Source organism: Cervus elaphus, chromosome 25, assembly GCF_910594005.1.
Source record: "Cervus elaphus chromosome 25, mCerEla1.1, whole genome shotgun sequence".
Lineage (NCBI taxonomy): Eukaryota > Metazoa > Chordata > Mammalia > Artiodactyla > Cervidae > Cervus > Cervus elaphus.
Genome location: NC_057839.1, coordinates 43,585,102 through 43,601,301, shown reverse-complemented (window position 1 = coordinate 43,601,301; position 16,200 = coordinate 43,585,102). Strand labels below are relative to the sequence as shown.

The window sequence follows — 16,200 nt, the reverse complement described above, 5'->3', positions numbered from 1 at the left end:
TGCCCAGTGCGATGGTTGTGATTCTGGTGTGGGGCTCCCCCTCACTCCACCCCACCCCCAGTAAGGACCCACGCTGCCGCCGATTATGAAACGGAGCGGTTATGAAATGAATTGATGTCGGGGAGCTGGAGCTCCTCGCGGCGGCTGGAGGGAGAACTTTTGACCGGGCGAGGGTTATCTGGGTGGGGCTTTTTCTTCTCAGACCTGCTCTCAGTTACCGCTGGAAGCTCCGGAGCAAGTTGACATAAACAAAAGGTGTCCGCATCAGAAACCCCAAACTCCCCGAAATCTCCCCGGGGCGGTTTCCTTTTCCGACTGCGAAGGGGGTGGGGGTGGGGGGAGTGCCCGGGGAAGGGGTTCTGGAATGCCGTGGAGTTTTGACAAGTGAGCCAGGGGAGTGTCGAGGCGAGCCGGGATTCCATTACAGTCCTTTTCAAAACCTCCCAGGCTGGGCTGGCGGAGGGGGAGTCCTCCGGCAGACCTGCCGCGCTCGGAGCGGGGCGCTCGGGGCTCCCCGCGGCAATCGTGCTCCGGAAGGGCCGTCGGGGGGCGCGCAGGGGGCCGGCTTCCCGGGCGGGGCGCGCGCGCTGAGCGGCCCCGCCCCGCCCCGCCCGCGCCCAGCAGGTGATTAGGCTCCGGCTCGGCCCCGGGGCGTGCGAGCCCCGCCCGGGAGCAAGGATTACCCGGGGCCGGCTGCTCACGACCGAACCTCCGCCGAAGACGTCGAGAGGAGACCCCTCCGCCCCCCCAAGGTGACTTCAGAACTGGAGGTAGGAATCTGCTTTGGCAGACAAAAACCTCAGATCCGTCCCCCATCCGATCCGGCTTTGGGGTGCCGACTGAGGCTGCCCGCGGGGGTGTGGAAATTGAGCCCCAGCCTCCTCGGAGAAACACCCGCCGCCGCCGAACGCCCGCGGCGCTCATCTCGCAGACCCCTTGGGTGTCTTGTTTTTCATTTGGGGGATTTGCGTGTTTACGGATGGTTTGTGCTTCTTGGGAGGAGTACCCGACGAGGTACTGGTTTGTCAATTACTAGACGGAAGGAGGCGCCCTGAGTGTGTGTATATGTGTGTGTGTGTGTGTGTGTGTGAGCGGCGGAGTGGAGGGGAAAGAGGGACAAGTCCGGGGGTCTCCAGAGCCAAGGTCCTGACAGTCACGCGGAAAAGCAGTGCTGTTGAAGTCCAGGAAGCGGGAGAGGGTGTCCAGCAACCGGGCATCTGTTAACGCTGCCCTCATGCCCCTGCTTCTCGCTACGGCCAGCAGGGAATGAGTCTGGGTACAGCATAGCTGCCGCTCCTGCCAGCAGGAACTATTTATGATCCCTCAAGTGCTTTAATCGCCTTTGGGGATAGATCTTCGCCCTGAACTACTAAACAGCCTGCTTGGACAACTCCCCCACCCCTAATTCACAAAATGTTTTGATTGTCGCATCCACAAATCAAAGGTTTTAAAGATGAGGGCTTTGGGGAAAGAGAATGACATTTTCCGTCGTGTTGCAACTCTCTTGTAAGCAGTTTGTAAACACTAGGAGTGAAATTAAGTCAAATTTTGTCTGATGAGATGGGGTTGGTAAAGAGGAGGGAACTACAGCTGTCACCCTGGGAACCACTTCTGGGAGAATAGATTTCTGTGAATGTAAATAGTAAATGCTTTTCATAAAAATAGGTCAGGCTGAGATATATCGTAAGGGGGATGGCATAAACTCTAACAGAGAAGTATCTTTAAATACACATAAAATACAGTACTTTGAGCCTTTAGCCTTTGCATTCCTATACTGGAGGAGCATGGTAAGCTACAGTCCATGAGGTCGAAAAGAGTCAGACACGACTGAGCGACTTCACTCACTCACTGTTTTGCAACTGTACGTTGACTTTGCAAATGAATTGAAAAGGTACAAGGGGATCTGTGTTTGTGCTTATTCCCTCAGTTGTGTCCGACTTTTTTCGACCCCATGGACTGTAACCCACCAGGCTCCTCTGTCCATAGAATTTTCCAGGCAGGAATACTGGAGCAGGTTGCCATTTCCTACCAGGGGTCAAACCTGTGTCTCCTACATTGGCAGGTGGATTCTTTACCACTGAGCCACATGGAAAGACCCACAAGGGATTTTCCCCCTACCACCGTATGCTAATCTGGTGGTTAATCTCACTAACCTGTAGAAGGCCACAGCACTCTTTTACTGAGGTGTTAACAAGGCCCACCTACAGTTAATTGCTTTCAGGGCTGCTGGTCAAACCCATTGTCCCTCCTGTACTGCCTCTGGGACCCACAGGTAGGTGGGCTTTAGGAAACCAGGCCTATGCCAGGCTCTAAAAAAAAAAGTTCTCAGAGAGTGCTACACAGAGAAGGAACAGAAACAGGATGTACCAGGTAAAGTGATGGGGAAACCAGTGTAGACCCAGGGTTTCAGGCTTGCCCATGCCCGTTCAGCCTTGATCTCTGTGAGCTGGTGCAGCTGAGCGTAATTGTCTGTGGAGATAGAGTCAACCTCTTCTAACCCATGGGGGAAGGAAGACAGCCTGCCTGGAGAGCAGCAGGGTGTCCCCAAACCGCCTTTCTGCTTGCCTTCTTTATTCTGTAAGTTGCCCAACCACACGCTTGGCACACACGGCTCCCTTTAATCCCCTATCCCTACTAATCTCAGTAACTCAGGCAGGTCACACTTGGGAATTGTTTCCTTGACGGGGAAGAGTGACCCCATTCCTGCCTGTTTCCTGGGCCATCAAGTTCTTGTCTCGCCTACTTTGCCAAGTGCTCAGCCTTTGCTGCCTTTAGCATCAACTCTTCCTTCTCTGTCTCTCAGAGGTTTCACCAAATACCTTTGCTGCTTAGAGAAGCAGGTTCTCCTGATCTCTGCCTGGGTTTTCATTCTGGAATCTGATTCATTGCCTGAGCTTCCCTTCTTTCCTTATTAAAGCTATTCATAGACATAATTGTAAAGTCATGTATTTCTAGAAGGCTTGTACATAGAAACAGCAGTTATTTGACCCACCCCTCACCAACCTCAGCTTCTGTGCCCCAGAGACAAGAGCTTCAACTTTGCCCATGTTTCTAAATAGCAGGCGTGTCCTGTTCCACCTGGTTCATCTCTCTGGCTGAGCCTTCTGGTCTCCTTTACTCTGGAGTTGCTGCCAGGGCCAGAGGCACAGTTGTCATCCTGGAATTCCTCATCACAGCAGGGATTCATTTTGCTCTTCATGTGACATCCCTTGTTTTTTTAGACCCGTGTCTTCCTTCTTTGCTTCTGCTCTCTTGCTTGTAACATCTTCTAGTAGTTCTGAGAAAGACTGCCTGGGAAATAAGTTTTTTGAGATCTTCAGAGTTAGATTAATAGGGGTGTGAACTCTGTGTTGGAAGTCTGTTCCTGAATTTGGAAAGCTTTGTTCTTCCAGGTTCAGTATTGCCATTGAGATGTCTGTCATTCTAACTCCTGATGCTTTGAATATAATCATTTCCCCTTCTCTGAAAGATTTTCTTGTCTTTGTAATGTCCTTTCTGTCTGTAATGAAATCTCATTCAGTACACCTTGCTGTGTCTTTTTTTTTTTCATCAATTTACTTGGCTTTCAGTGGACCTTTTCAATCTGAAAATCATGTCCTTGAGTTCTGAACTATTTTATGGAATATTTAAAAAAGTGATTTCTGTCCTCTTCTGGAACACATATTAAGTTGAAATGGGTGCCTCATACATTGAATCTCTAATTTTCTTACTTTTTCCCTGTTTTCTCCTTTTTTAAAAAAGTTTTACTTCCTGGGATATTTCCTCATTTTATCTTCCAACCCATGTACTGAATTTCCATGTCTGTCATCAAATTTGTTATTTCCAAGAGCTTTTTAAAAATCTCCGAAATTTTCTTTTTATAACCTCCTGTTCTCGTTTCATAGATGAAAAGCTTTTCAACCCTCAACTCTCATCAAGGATCACAGTGGCAGTTTCTGTGAAGTGTCCCTCCGCTTCCTGTGCTGTTTGTTTTCCTCTGATTTCCTCTTAGTTTTTGTTTTGAAATCTTTTGCATGTTAAAGGCTTTGCTCAAATGTCTGAGGATCCTGGAACTGACTGCTGAGAAGTTAACTGGAAGGTCTGCACGCCTGGATGGAGCTGACACCCAGGATCAGTTCCACCTTTCCAAGAAGGAACACCTAGTATAGTGTTTTAGAACCTGGAACAATTCCTGGCATGCAGTAAACTTTCCATTTAAGTTGCCCAAGTATTTGAATGATGTTGGATCTTGCTAGGGGTCAGGTAGTAGTGATTACAAAGAGCACCCCAGTTGAGTCACATGTGCGGCCAGCTGTAGGATTATCCTGCTCAGGGATTTTATTGGAGGATTCCCACCTGTGGGTGGAAGGTCTTTCTCTCAAAGGAAGCTGAAGAGAAATCCCAATGCCAAAGGGGGATTGGTGGCTGCTGCATTCTATGAGCCAGACTCAGATGGAGACCAGGAAGCCAGCATTTGGTATGGAACCTTCTCCCATTTCCCTGTTTCTAAGCGCGCCCCTTCTCAGCTACATTGAAGTGTCTCTGAGTCCACTGTCGCTCTGATTCAGCAGAGGAAATAGGTTGCAGAATGCAGGCAGTCACTTTGGAGCCAGGACTGAGAGGGGCGACCCAGGGTCTGACAGCTTCTGGCACAGACTCACAGCCAGCTCTCCTGCTTTGGGGCCCCTGACCCCCTCAGTGCCTGGTGTCCCAAATTCCAGAGACCCTGGAGCTCTGCTTCCGGGCTTCCCATCCTGCTGCGCTAGGTTTCAGCTTTCTTCCCTCTGCTAAGTCAGTTACCATGGGTTAGACCACTTTACCGCTTCCAAAATTTTGTTGCATTGTTTCTTCTTTTTATCTTTAAGAGTTCAGTGAACCTGTCCTGCCCTGCCCAGTGTAAAAAACTTTTCTCTCATTTCAGTCCATCACGGTTTACTGGCAAGTGACTCTCCCTTCTCTCAGTTCTTCTGTTTTTACACTCCTCTGCTGCGGGTGCCTCCTTGGGACAGAATACTAATAGGCCACAATGTACTGTCAGCTCAGCAGTGATCATTAAAGATGTCCAGGCCCTGGATAGAGTGGTTCTTAGGCATTTATACCAGTTTTGTTAGCATCTTCTCCATCAGGTCAGTGATTCTTCTCGCTATGTGTGGAGTGTCAGGCAGAAGCATTTCTGAATGGGTTTGAAGCTGTGGCTTACCAGAGTTCTATCTGTGAGAATAACCATAGAGCATGCTAACTCCTGAAATACATTCATGTTCATTTCTTCCTTTGGTCCTGGCCAGAAGCCTGTTGCAGGCTCAGTGGTCACGTGGACCTGGTGGCATCCGTTATGTGAGATGATTCGTTCACTTCATTTGTGGTACCTCCATCCCACACCCCAGGGATGTGTACAGGAAAGAGTATGTGATCCAGGTCTGGGCAATGAGATGTGAAGGAATGTCTCTTGTGGAGCTTCTTGGGGGAGGTGTGCTCATTACCAAAAAAAAAAGACACACAAAACAAATGAACCTTTTGCTTGCTTGGCACGTTGCTGTCTAGAACTACTGTAGACATCTTGCCACCAGCCTTAGAGAGCAGATCCCTGAGTGTCCTCAAGGTGCACCACCGTTATTTCTCCATTCTTCCCATCCTCTGAGATGATGAATTTCCTCCTTGTTCAAGCCGTTTGGAATCGGGGTTTGGTATCATTTACTGCCAAGCTGACACAGGTGGATGTTGATCTACACACCGTCTCATTTCCAAAAGGAGTTAAGCGCACCCTGGGCTCACCTTACGGAAGATCTGAGCTGCCTGATTCCTCATTCTGATTCCAGGGAGGATTCTTCTCTACTCTGGTGATTTCCAGGCAGATGAAAGTAATTTTATTCTCTCTTCCAACTTCAAAGGAAAGAATAACCAATGAGACAGTTGGAGGGGAAAAGAGGATTCCTTTGCTTTGGAGATTGCTCGCCAGTCCCAACCAGAGAATTTCTTGGGGCTGTCCCAGAAATGAAGACTGTTCTTAAAATGGCGAGGTCACGAGGACACCCCACGTACTGCAGCCTGTGACAAGCCAAGCGCTTGTTACCACTCACCACTACAGTGGTTGGGACTGGCAGGCCTGTTTGCACACTTGGTATCATTTCCTCTGTCTTCCACCCTTTGTCTTTTATGCATCCCAGACTTGGGGAAGCTTGTAAGATGAAATAAACTCCGGAAGTGCTCAGTGGAATGCAGGAAAAAGTCGATGGACTGTTCCAGTTTTCTCCAGTCTGACTCAAGTGCAATGACGCTCTTCTCTTTTTCTGAATGGGAGGCCCTCCTGATCTCTTCCATTCCCAGTTCAATGTTAGCCCGAAGGGAAGGCCTTGATTGCCCTTAGCATTATACCATCATGTTCCTGTTTGTATCTGCATCCCTAACCAAACCAAGACTGTAAGGATGGGCACTTCATAGTGTGCCAGGCACTATTACAAGCTTTACACTGTGAACTTAACCTCACAGTGATCCTATGGAGAGGGTACCATTATTATTCCTGTTTTACAGTGGAGATGATGTGAGGCACACGGTATTTTAGGGAAATTGCTCAAGGTTGTCCAGCTTTTCAGGAGTGAAGCAGAGATTCAGACATTGGCAGTCTGGTTCTGTGCTATATAGCATGTATGCTTCATGCTATATAATTCATCATTACAGCCGGAACACCCTTACACCATCTGTAGTATACAATAGGGATTCAGCTGTTACTGTGAGTGAATAAATGCAAGGATTTTTCATGTCATTACTGACTCATTAATTTTAACAGCAGCATATTTCCCTATCAAGTTAAAGCACCATGATTTGTGTAACTTGTTTCCCCAGGATTGGACATGTGAGTAGTATGGTCTAGGATATCTGAGACTGAGTTTGTCCTGAGAAGTCTCAGACATGCGGTCCCTAATTGGGAAGTGACCATGAGACATCTTTTAACCCTTCTCTTCCTCTGCCGTCCCTTCACACCTGACTCTCCCCTCTGCCACCCTGAGGAGCAGTCCCGATTCTCACCCCAGCGCCAGGTTCCCGTTACCATCACTGGAACTCTGCACAAAAGCAGATGGCGTTACAGAGACTTCAGTACTCCACACTTCCAGAACTTTCTCCGAGGGTCTCTGGTAAAGGCTAAGTATTAGTTGGCAGGGAGTTGACGTTTGAACTGCGGATCTCTGAAATGGCGCCTGCCAAGTGCAGTTTTCCAGGTGGTTTCTTATAACATGTCGTTTTTCGCTTTTGAATCCAGAGATAATGTATCCGACTCTTTCATTTGTTTTTTAAGACTTTTGGCTGACCTCTGGGATTCTTGTTTTAATTGCCAACTGATAGAAAATATAAATGGAAAAATGTGTTCGTGTGCAAACTTGGGAGTTTATCTTTGGAAATTGGGGGTGGGTGAGGGTAGAGGGTTAAGGAAGAATGTAGACAATTTTGTCTGGTCAGTGGATGTCTTTACTTCCTTGTTAGACCCAAAGTAAACAAACACATCACATGTCAATATGAGCATTTTGTAGAAACTATTTGCAATTTAAAAAGTTTCTGTTTGTATACATTTACCTGAGATTTGTTAGAAGACTTTGTTCAGATTAGGGGACTGCCCTGGGGGTCTAGTGGTTGAGACTTGGCACTGCCACTGCAGGGGGTGCAGGTTTGATCCCTGGTCAGGGAACTAAGATTGCACATGCCGTGTGGCATGGCTAAAAAAGATTTAAAAAATAAATTTAAAAAATTAGATTAATTCTATGATGAGATCCTTTGGTAGGATAAATCTTTTTTTTTCTAGACTTTTTTCTTTTTCTTACGTTAGAGATGTATGTGGGACAAGTGGTGGCTCAGATGGTAAAGAATCCGACTGCAATGCGGGAGACCCAGGTTTGATCCCTGGGTCGGGAAGATCCTCTGAAGAAGGGCATGGCAACCCACTTCAATATTCTTGCCTGGAGAATCCCCATAGACAGAGGAGCCTGCAGGCTACAGCCCATGGGGTCGCACAGAGTCGGACACGACTGAGCGACTAACATGTTCACTTTCACTTTTAATACATCTCCAGTGTCTGTGCATGTGGGCATATGTGTGTGTGCATGTTCTCCTTCCTCAGTTCATTTTCTGCCTTCCTTTGGACCAAGAGTCCAGAATTATAACATCTAGGCTCCATTATCCTGTTTCTGGTTGGGTTCAGCCAACAGGCACAGGCAGGGGATGGAAAGGCAGAGGAGGAAAGAGTGTTGGGGTATTTATCCTCCTCACTGCTCTCCCCTCCGCCTTGTCAAGGTCCTGACAATGCTTATTTCTTCTGAACTCTCATGGACAGCTCGCTCTCGTGATTCCAGCTCACCCTATTTCCTCCCCTTGCCCCTCAGGCTTGTAGGTGGTAATAGTTTCCCAGCTGTTGCCAGCTTCTAGGTGCTTCACCCTCCTGCAGATATTCCCTGTATATAACTTTCTCGAGTTCAACCCTTTTGAGTGTCTCTTCGGTTTTCTGCTGGGATCCCTGACTGACATCATCCATATATCCACCTCTTTCTCATATAAAATCATGATTGTCATTTCTGGCTCTAAAATACCAGTTGCACTTACTTGAGCACATCTGAATTTGAATCATATCCTGTCCTGTTCAAGAGTTGTCATCTTATTCTTGTGTCTCTTCTGTCTTTTCTATTAGATGGTGAGGGACAGGGGACTAGGTTATTCTGCCTTCTCCCTGTAATGTCTAGTACACTCTTCTATCCTGCCTTCTCCCTTCTAATGTCTAGTACAGAGTGGTAACAACAGTTGGCAACTCTTGAAGTAAGATAATAACATACATACAGGTGTGCATGTAGGTATGTAGTATATTTGTGTGCATCTGTTTGCTCACTTGTGTTCGACTCGTTGCGGTCCTAGAGACTGTAAAGCTACTAGGCTCTTCTATCCATGAGATTTTGCATGCAAGAATACTGGAGTGGGTTGCCATTTCCCATTCCAGAGGATCTTCCTGACCCAGGGATCAAACCTGCGTCTCTTACTCCTGCAGGTTCTTTACCACTAGCGCCACCTGGGAAGCCCCATGTGGTACATATGTTGGTATAATGTATCTATGACTGGTATTTTTTTTTTTTAAATACCCTTTAGGTTTATCTTGATCAGCACTGGTTCATTTCTTCATGAAGTGAACAATGACCAGGTACCAATAGGCCACTCATTATGCTAGGTATTCGCATTAATACATTTTCAGAGTTCATAATGTTTCTCAAAGTGGGGGGGTTCATCAAGAGCTGAAATTAACAGAATTTTCAAACTAAAAGGGATCTTGGAGTATATCCTACTCAGTTCCATCCTTTTTAGGTGAGGCTCAGGCTGAGTGGTTCAGTGCTTTGTTCTAGAGCACAGATGGAATGGACAGTGCCAGAACTTGGTACTCTTGACTCTCTTCCCAGGGTTTCATTCAACCAGCCCTCTCCAGGTCAGTCTGCCTGGTCACTCGTAGGTGCGCTCTGGTAAAACTAACCTCCACGAGGTGCCCCCTTAGAAAGCCTCTCTACTGTCCCTTATTGCTTCCCTATGTGTTGCAAATGCAAACCAGATAGTCATGCTCTGAGCTCATAAAAGGGCCTAATAGGATGCAGACGGTGGATTCTAACCCAGGCTCCAACCTTGGCCCCACGTGTAGACAGCTGGGGGAATACATGGGCCAACGCACAGCCACTCTTGGCCATCTCCCTTCACCAACTTTAAGCTTTGGAGCAGCATTTTATGCGGGCGTACGAGGTGCTGGGGTTGGGTTAGGCGAGTGAGTTATAAGTTTTGCGGTTATTGGAGCCAGAGTCCCAGGCCTCGTCCGTGGGGGATGAGATCTCCAAGTCAGGCTCAGCTGCTTGCAGAGGGCGTTTGCTGACGGGCGCTGCTCCTGTGATGATGGCCCTTCGTGAGTCCCTTTAGCACAAGGACCAGAGTATAAGGTGTTCCCTATAAAATCAAAAACCTTTGGCTCCACTAAATCACAGCTTAAAGTTGGTTTAGGATGGGTAAGAAGAACCCTTTTTTTCATGAACAGAAACAAAGTAGATTGGTCTAGGTCTGCATGTGATAAGGTGAATGTCAGTAATTAGCGTTTCTTTCTCTGTGTGTTACATTTTCTCCCATATGCAAATCAGCTGGAGGCTGATAGATTGCTACACCTCACCTGTAAGACTTAGGTTCGGGAAGATGAGGAATGGAGATGCAGGGGATGATGCCTTTATTGAGTGCCTGCTGTTTGTCAGGCTTTGTCCTGGCAGCTTTAACAAAAAAGGTTTCACTTCCAGAAAGCTGTGTCGTGCTCATTTTGTAGATTTGAAAACTAAGGCTCACAGCTTAGTGACGTACCCAGAAGTACATAATTAGGATGAGGTGTTATATCACCTCCTCAGTTCTGACTCTACAAATACACCTTGTCAGAGGAGTGCCGTTCTAAACCCAGCTGGCCCGCATTCTTGCTAAATGACTCTGGGGAGCATTAGTTTCTCTGCCTTGGTTTTCTCAACTGTAAAGTGGGGATAGCTATGTTGATCCCTCCTAGGTTGGTGATAAGGATGGGGGTAATGCACAGGAAGAGTTCATCTCCATGCCGGGCATGTGAAAGCCCTTTATGCAGTTAGCTCCCAGGCCCCTGGAGCTGGGTTTGCTGCTTCTCCTTTCAGGATGTGCTTTGTCAACTATTATCTCTCAACTTCCCTGAGTCGTTTCCTCAGTTATAAATCTAGGCTTGGGTTAAAGGTCAGTTTTCTGAATTGAGAAAAACCAAGGAGAAGGAGACAAATCCCTGTCTTTCTTGTTACAAACTATTGAAAGTGCTGAGTCTGTTTTGTTGTCATTGTTGACTCATTTTCAACTCTTTTTGACCCCATGGGCTGCAGCATACCAGGTATTGTTCAGTTGCTCATTTATTTCCGACTCTTTGTGATCCTATGGACTGCAGCACGCCAGGCTTCTCTGTCCTTCACCATCTCCCCGAGTTTGCTCAAACTCATGTCCATTGAATCAGTTATGCCATCCAACCATCTCATCCTCTGTCACCTTCTTCTCCTTTTGCCCCCAGCATTTCCCAGCATCAGGGTCTTTTCTAGTGAGCTGGCTCTTCGCATCAGGTGGCCAGAGTATTGGAGCTTCAGTCCTTCCAGTGTATTACTTTGGGACAAACCTGTCCAAGTCTACTGGAGAGAATCTAGGCTTGGTCAGCTACCCTGGAGGTAGCTTTTCTGAATCAGCCAAATTCCAGCAACACTCTCTCCAGCTAACCCTGAGTTCCTACCCCCAGGGTTTGCTCTTTCGTTACTCTGTCCTCCTCGTAAAGAAAAGCTCTGTTGCTTTCAACTAGTTATACAGAGTAGTCTCTGAACACTTCTTCACTTCTGGGTCACCAAGAGTGTGTGTGTGTATGGTGGGGGACCACCAGCTGGGTGTCCTCCAGTTCAATGCCGTTGCCATGCTGTCTCCCGGGAGGTGGTGTCAGATCTCACAAGTTAAGGGCTCAGGCCACTAAGACTGTCCCCCACTCCCACTACCCGCGCTTCAGATGCCAGTCAGAAGTCCAAGTTTCACCTGCATTTCTGACTGACTGTAAATAGGTTTCCATAACCACTCCTATTAACGAATAGGGTTAATTAATCAGGTTTAATTTGCTAGAGCATCTCATGGAGCTCGAGAAACAGTTTACTTACTGGATTACTGGTTTGTTATAAAAAGGACACAAAATGGGGATATGCATAGTGCGCATGCAAGATTTTGGAAAAGGGCATGGCGTCTCCAGGTGTTCACCAACCCTGAAGCTCTGTGAACCCATCCACTTGGGTTTTTGGGGGGAGGCTTCATTACATAGGCACGATTGATGAAATCATTGGCCATTGATGATTGAACTCAGTTTCCAATGCCTCTCCCTTCTCCAGAGGTCAAGGGGGTGGGGTGGGATGGACAGTTCCAACCTTTTAATCATGCCTGCCACACGCCGCCACCCCTGCAACCAGCATCCATCCTTAAGGACTTTCCAGAAGTCACCACGTTATCATCAACTCAGATGTGATTGAAAGGGACTTGCGAGGAGCTTCCCTACTGGCCCAGTGGTTAAGAATCCTCCTGTCAATAAAGGAGACATGGGTTTGATCACTGATCTGGGAAGATCCCATAAGTTACAGGGCAACTAAGCCTGTAGATCACAACTACTAAGCCCGGGCTCTGCAACAAGAGAAGCCACCGCAATGAGGAGCCCATGGCCCATATCTAGAGAGTCACCTCTGCTTGCTGCAACTAGAGGAAAGCCCACACAGCAGCAAACATGCAGCACAGCCCAAAATAAATAAATAATAAATTTCTTTAAAAAGGAAGAGACTTGTTAAAAAGATACTCATTTTACTTTGATTGCTGTGAAACTCTTTCCAGGACTGAATAGAACATTTAAGATTCCCCTATGACTCTCATGTAGGAAATGTCAAGGGTTTTAGGAGTGCTATGCCAGGAACAGTGGGCAAAGACTAAATATTTTTTACTCTTAAGTCACAGTATCACACTGTCAGTATAGATTTATCATTGTTATCCTTTTTTTCCTCTTCCTTCACCCATCCCCTTTGAACTGAAATTTGCGGGTTGCACCAACACCTTGTACAGCTTACAGCGTTGCCCCTTGTTCCTTCCGCTCCAGTCACTGAAGTAGGTAACCTGTAGCGGCCAACTTATGCTCCCAAGGTATTTAGGCCTTTCTTCAGAATGTTCTAGAAAATTCTCTGTCTTACACGCAAGCTTCTCTGGCTCCCTTTGCCTTTGGCAGTGCTAGAGCTGAGCTTAGCTTAGTGTCTTGCTGCTGGGGCCCCTAAGGGTCTCACCTGCTTCAAAAGCTTCAGGGGGCGTCTGGGAGGAGTCATGACCACACAGCTGCCCAGGCATCGTCCAGCTGCAGATTACTCTCCTGCACACTTTTTTTTTTTTTAATGTTTGTTTTATTTATTTATTTGGTTATGCTGGATCTTAGTTGTGGTACGAGGGATCTTTAGTGGCGACATGCATGCTTAGTCTGTCAGTCATGTCCAACTCTTTGCAACCCCGTAGACTTAGCCTGCTAGGCTCCTCTGTCCATGGGATTTCCCAGCTAGAATACTGGAGTGGGTTGCCATTTCCTCCTCCAGATCTTCCCGACCCAGGGGTCAAACCTGCATCTCCTGTGTCTCCTGCACTGCAGGTGTATTCTTTACCTACTGAGCCACAGGGGAGCCCATAGCGGCATGTGAACTCTTATTTGTGGCATGTGGAATCTAATTCCCTGATCAGGGATTGAACGTGGGCCCCTTGCATTGGGAGTGTGGAGTCTTAGCCACTGGACCACCAGAGAAGTCCCTCTCTTGCCACTCTTAAAGGCTTCACAATGCAACTGCAAAAATTATTTTCAAAAGAAGATAGAACAGAAAACCAGTGGCCTCCCAGCCTGGCTCATGTGGCAGGACCCTTCTGTCCTGTGGAAGAGACACATGTTTCTGGGTCTTCTCGATTCACCCTTGTGGATTCCCCTGCAGTCCCCAGCTCTACCTGAGAAAGTCCAGGTGTAACTCTGTACCTTGCTACCATGGCTACTCTGCTGAGGAAGAAAGGCAGGTGGTGGGGGGCAGGGAGGGAAATGAAGCTATAGGATTTACCTCATTGAGCCCAAGTCGAATATAAAGCATGGTCCCTGCATCCCCCCCTCCAAAAGAAAAGCTTATCATCAGAAATGAAGAAATTTATATTTCAGTCTTATATTTATATCTTTACAACTTCTCTCATGCTCATGAAAAGATCTCACAATTATTTTATTTTGAACATCAAAGTGTTATTTAGGGAACACGCATTAGCCTCAAATGACCTTCATCAGTCTGATTTTGGATGCTTTATAGAGGTCAACCAAGGAAATCATATTTTAAAGAAAGGTTAAAAAAAACTCTAGTAATATTCCTGGGCATCTGACCTCACAGTAACAAGTGTTGGATTTCTTTGTAAACAAGACTTTTAAAGATCATTTAAAAATGGAACAAGTCAAGACGTTATCCAAATAACTGACATGGAAATGAAGGGGATATGATTTGGAAAACTCAAAAAAGTAGCTGTAATCACAGGCTTGGGTGTAAAAAGGCCACTGAAGATGGAATAAATGTTTTTGTGATGTGTGAGAGTCAGAAGTGGGAAGAAACCAAAAATATTTCTAAATTAGTATTAGCTTATGCTGTTTGCTGGCAGGACTGATGCTGAAGCTGAAACTCCAATACTTTGGCCACCTCATGTGAAGAGTTGACTCATTGGAAAAGACCCTGATGCTGGGAGGGATCGGGGGCAGGAGGAGAAGGGGACGACAGAGGATGAGATAGCTGGATGGCATCACCGACTCGATGGACTTGAGTTTGGGTAAGCTCCAGGAGTTGGTGGTGGATAGGGAGGCCTGGCGTGCTGCAATTCATGGGGTCGCAAAGAGTCGGTACACAACTGACTGAACTGAACTATGCTGTTTACATAGTGTTTGAATATGTGGTATTCTTGCACATATAAGTATGTGTATTGCTATATTAATATCTTACATTGCTTTTGCAAATGTTTTAAACATTACTTTTTAGTATCTTAGATGTAATTTTGCATCTAATGACTTAAAGTCTATCATTTACATTTATTTAACCAAAAATCTAGCATTATCTAACCCTTCAGTTTTTTCAGCTCTCTTCTGATTGGGACAGTGGTGTGTACATGCTAAGTCACTTCAGTCATGTCCAACTCTTTGCAACCCTATGGACTGTAGCCCGCCAGGCATTTCTGTTCATGGAGTTCTCCAGGCAAGAATACTGGAGTGGGTTGCCGTACCCTCCTCCAGGGGATCTTCCCGACTTAGGGATGGAACCCATGTCTTCTGTCTACTGCACTGGCTGGCGAGTTCTTTACTAGTACCACCTGGGACAGTAGGGCATTGCTTCCATTTGGGCTCACCTCATGATTCCACTGAGATGGCTTTGTTCTCCTCTAACTCCATAGGATACGCAAATTGATGTCAAGAAGTTTTTTTAATAATGTATATTGTTGTCACCCTGAATTATTGCTTCAGTAAGTCCATTCTTGTTTCTTACTTGAACTTCCTTGGTTTGCAGGTGCCAAACCAAAATAAATAAAATGATCAGAAACACAGAACACTAAATGGCTCAAATGTATTTTATCTAAAATCAGTAAGAGATCTAAACTGAGCAAAGGGGTATACTTAGGGGTTCTTATAGCCTTATATCCGGACTTTGCTGGTGGCTCAGCAGTAGAGAATCTGCCTGCCAATGCAGGAGACATGGGTTTGATCCCTAGGCTGGGAAGATCCCCTGGAGAAGGAAATGGCAACCCACTCCAGTGTTCTTGCCTGGGAAATCCCAAGGACAGAGGAGCCTCATGGACTATAGACTATGGGGTCTCAAAAGAGTCAGACAAAACTTAACAACTAAACAACAATAGCAACGTGCCCTTACATCCAGGCATACATGGTGTCTGAGTAGATTATGAGGAGTGTGGACTGTGTATGAAGCTAGAGCACTTGACCCTGTTGATCACGGTGTGAGCAGAGGTCCATCCATGGAGAAGCAGCCTGCAGAGAGTGGTCAGTCTTGGGCAGTCTGTCAACTTGTGTTTTTGGTGAAACAAACAAGGAGAATTCTCGGGAAATATCACAGGTACGGGAAGGCTAGATCTCACTCCTTTGACCCCTCTTCTTCCTCCATGTAAGAGTGTGGACTTGTGTCCTCCCCAGGAGTACCTGGCCAACAAGTAATCACAGGCCAGTGGGGATGTTTCAACTCTGGAAAACCACAGCTCCAGCAAGAAGCCATCTTACTGAAGACCTTTATCTTCTTGTGAGATCTATTTTCCTAGAAAACATACCCAAGATGTAATCACAAGGTGTCCATCTGAACTGCCCTGTCATTGTTCCCTGTCACCCCTCAAGCATGACTTTCTACCCTTTTGAATGTTACAGAAACTGTGGACCGTTTCAGTTCAGAAACCATTTTGTTGTTGTTTAGTTGCCCGGTCATGTCTAACTCTTTGTGACCACATGGACTGCAGCATGCCTGGCTTACATGACCATCATCAGCTTCCAGAGTTTGCTCAAACTCATGTCCATTGAGTCGGTGATGCTGTCCAACCATCTCATCCTCTGTTGTTCCCTCTCCTCCTGCCTTCTATCTTTCCCAGCATGAGGGTCTTTTCCAGTGAGCC

General features: G+C 46.6%; 1 protein-coding gene across 6 annotated transcripts in view; it reads left to right on the top strand.

Annotated features, from left to right (window-relative positions):
• The window catches only part of PDZD2 (PDZ domain containing 2), a 255,476-nt gene that overhangs the window by 45,441 nt on the left and 193,835 nt on the right, over nt 1-16,200 (top strand). Inside the window, exon 1 of one of the 6 annotated variants that reach the window (XM_043887464.1) lies at nt 199-770. The exons of the other annotated variants lie outside the window; for them this stretch is intronic. The gene's annotated coding sequence lies outside the window, so the exon portion shown is untranslated. Of the gene's footprint in view, nt 1-198; nt 771-16,200 lie in introns of those variants that run through there. 6 annotated transcript variants of the gene reach the window in all.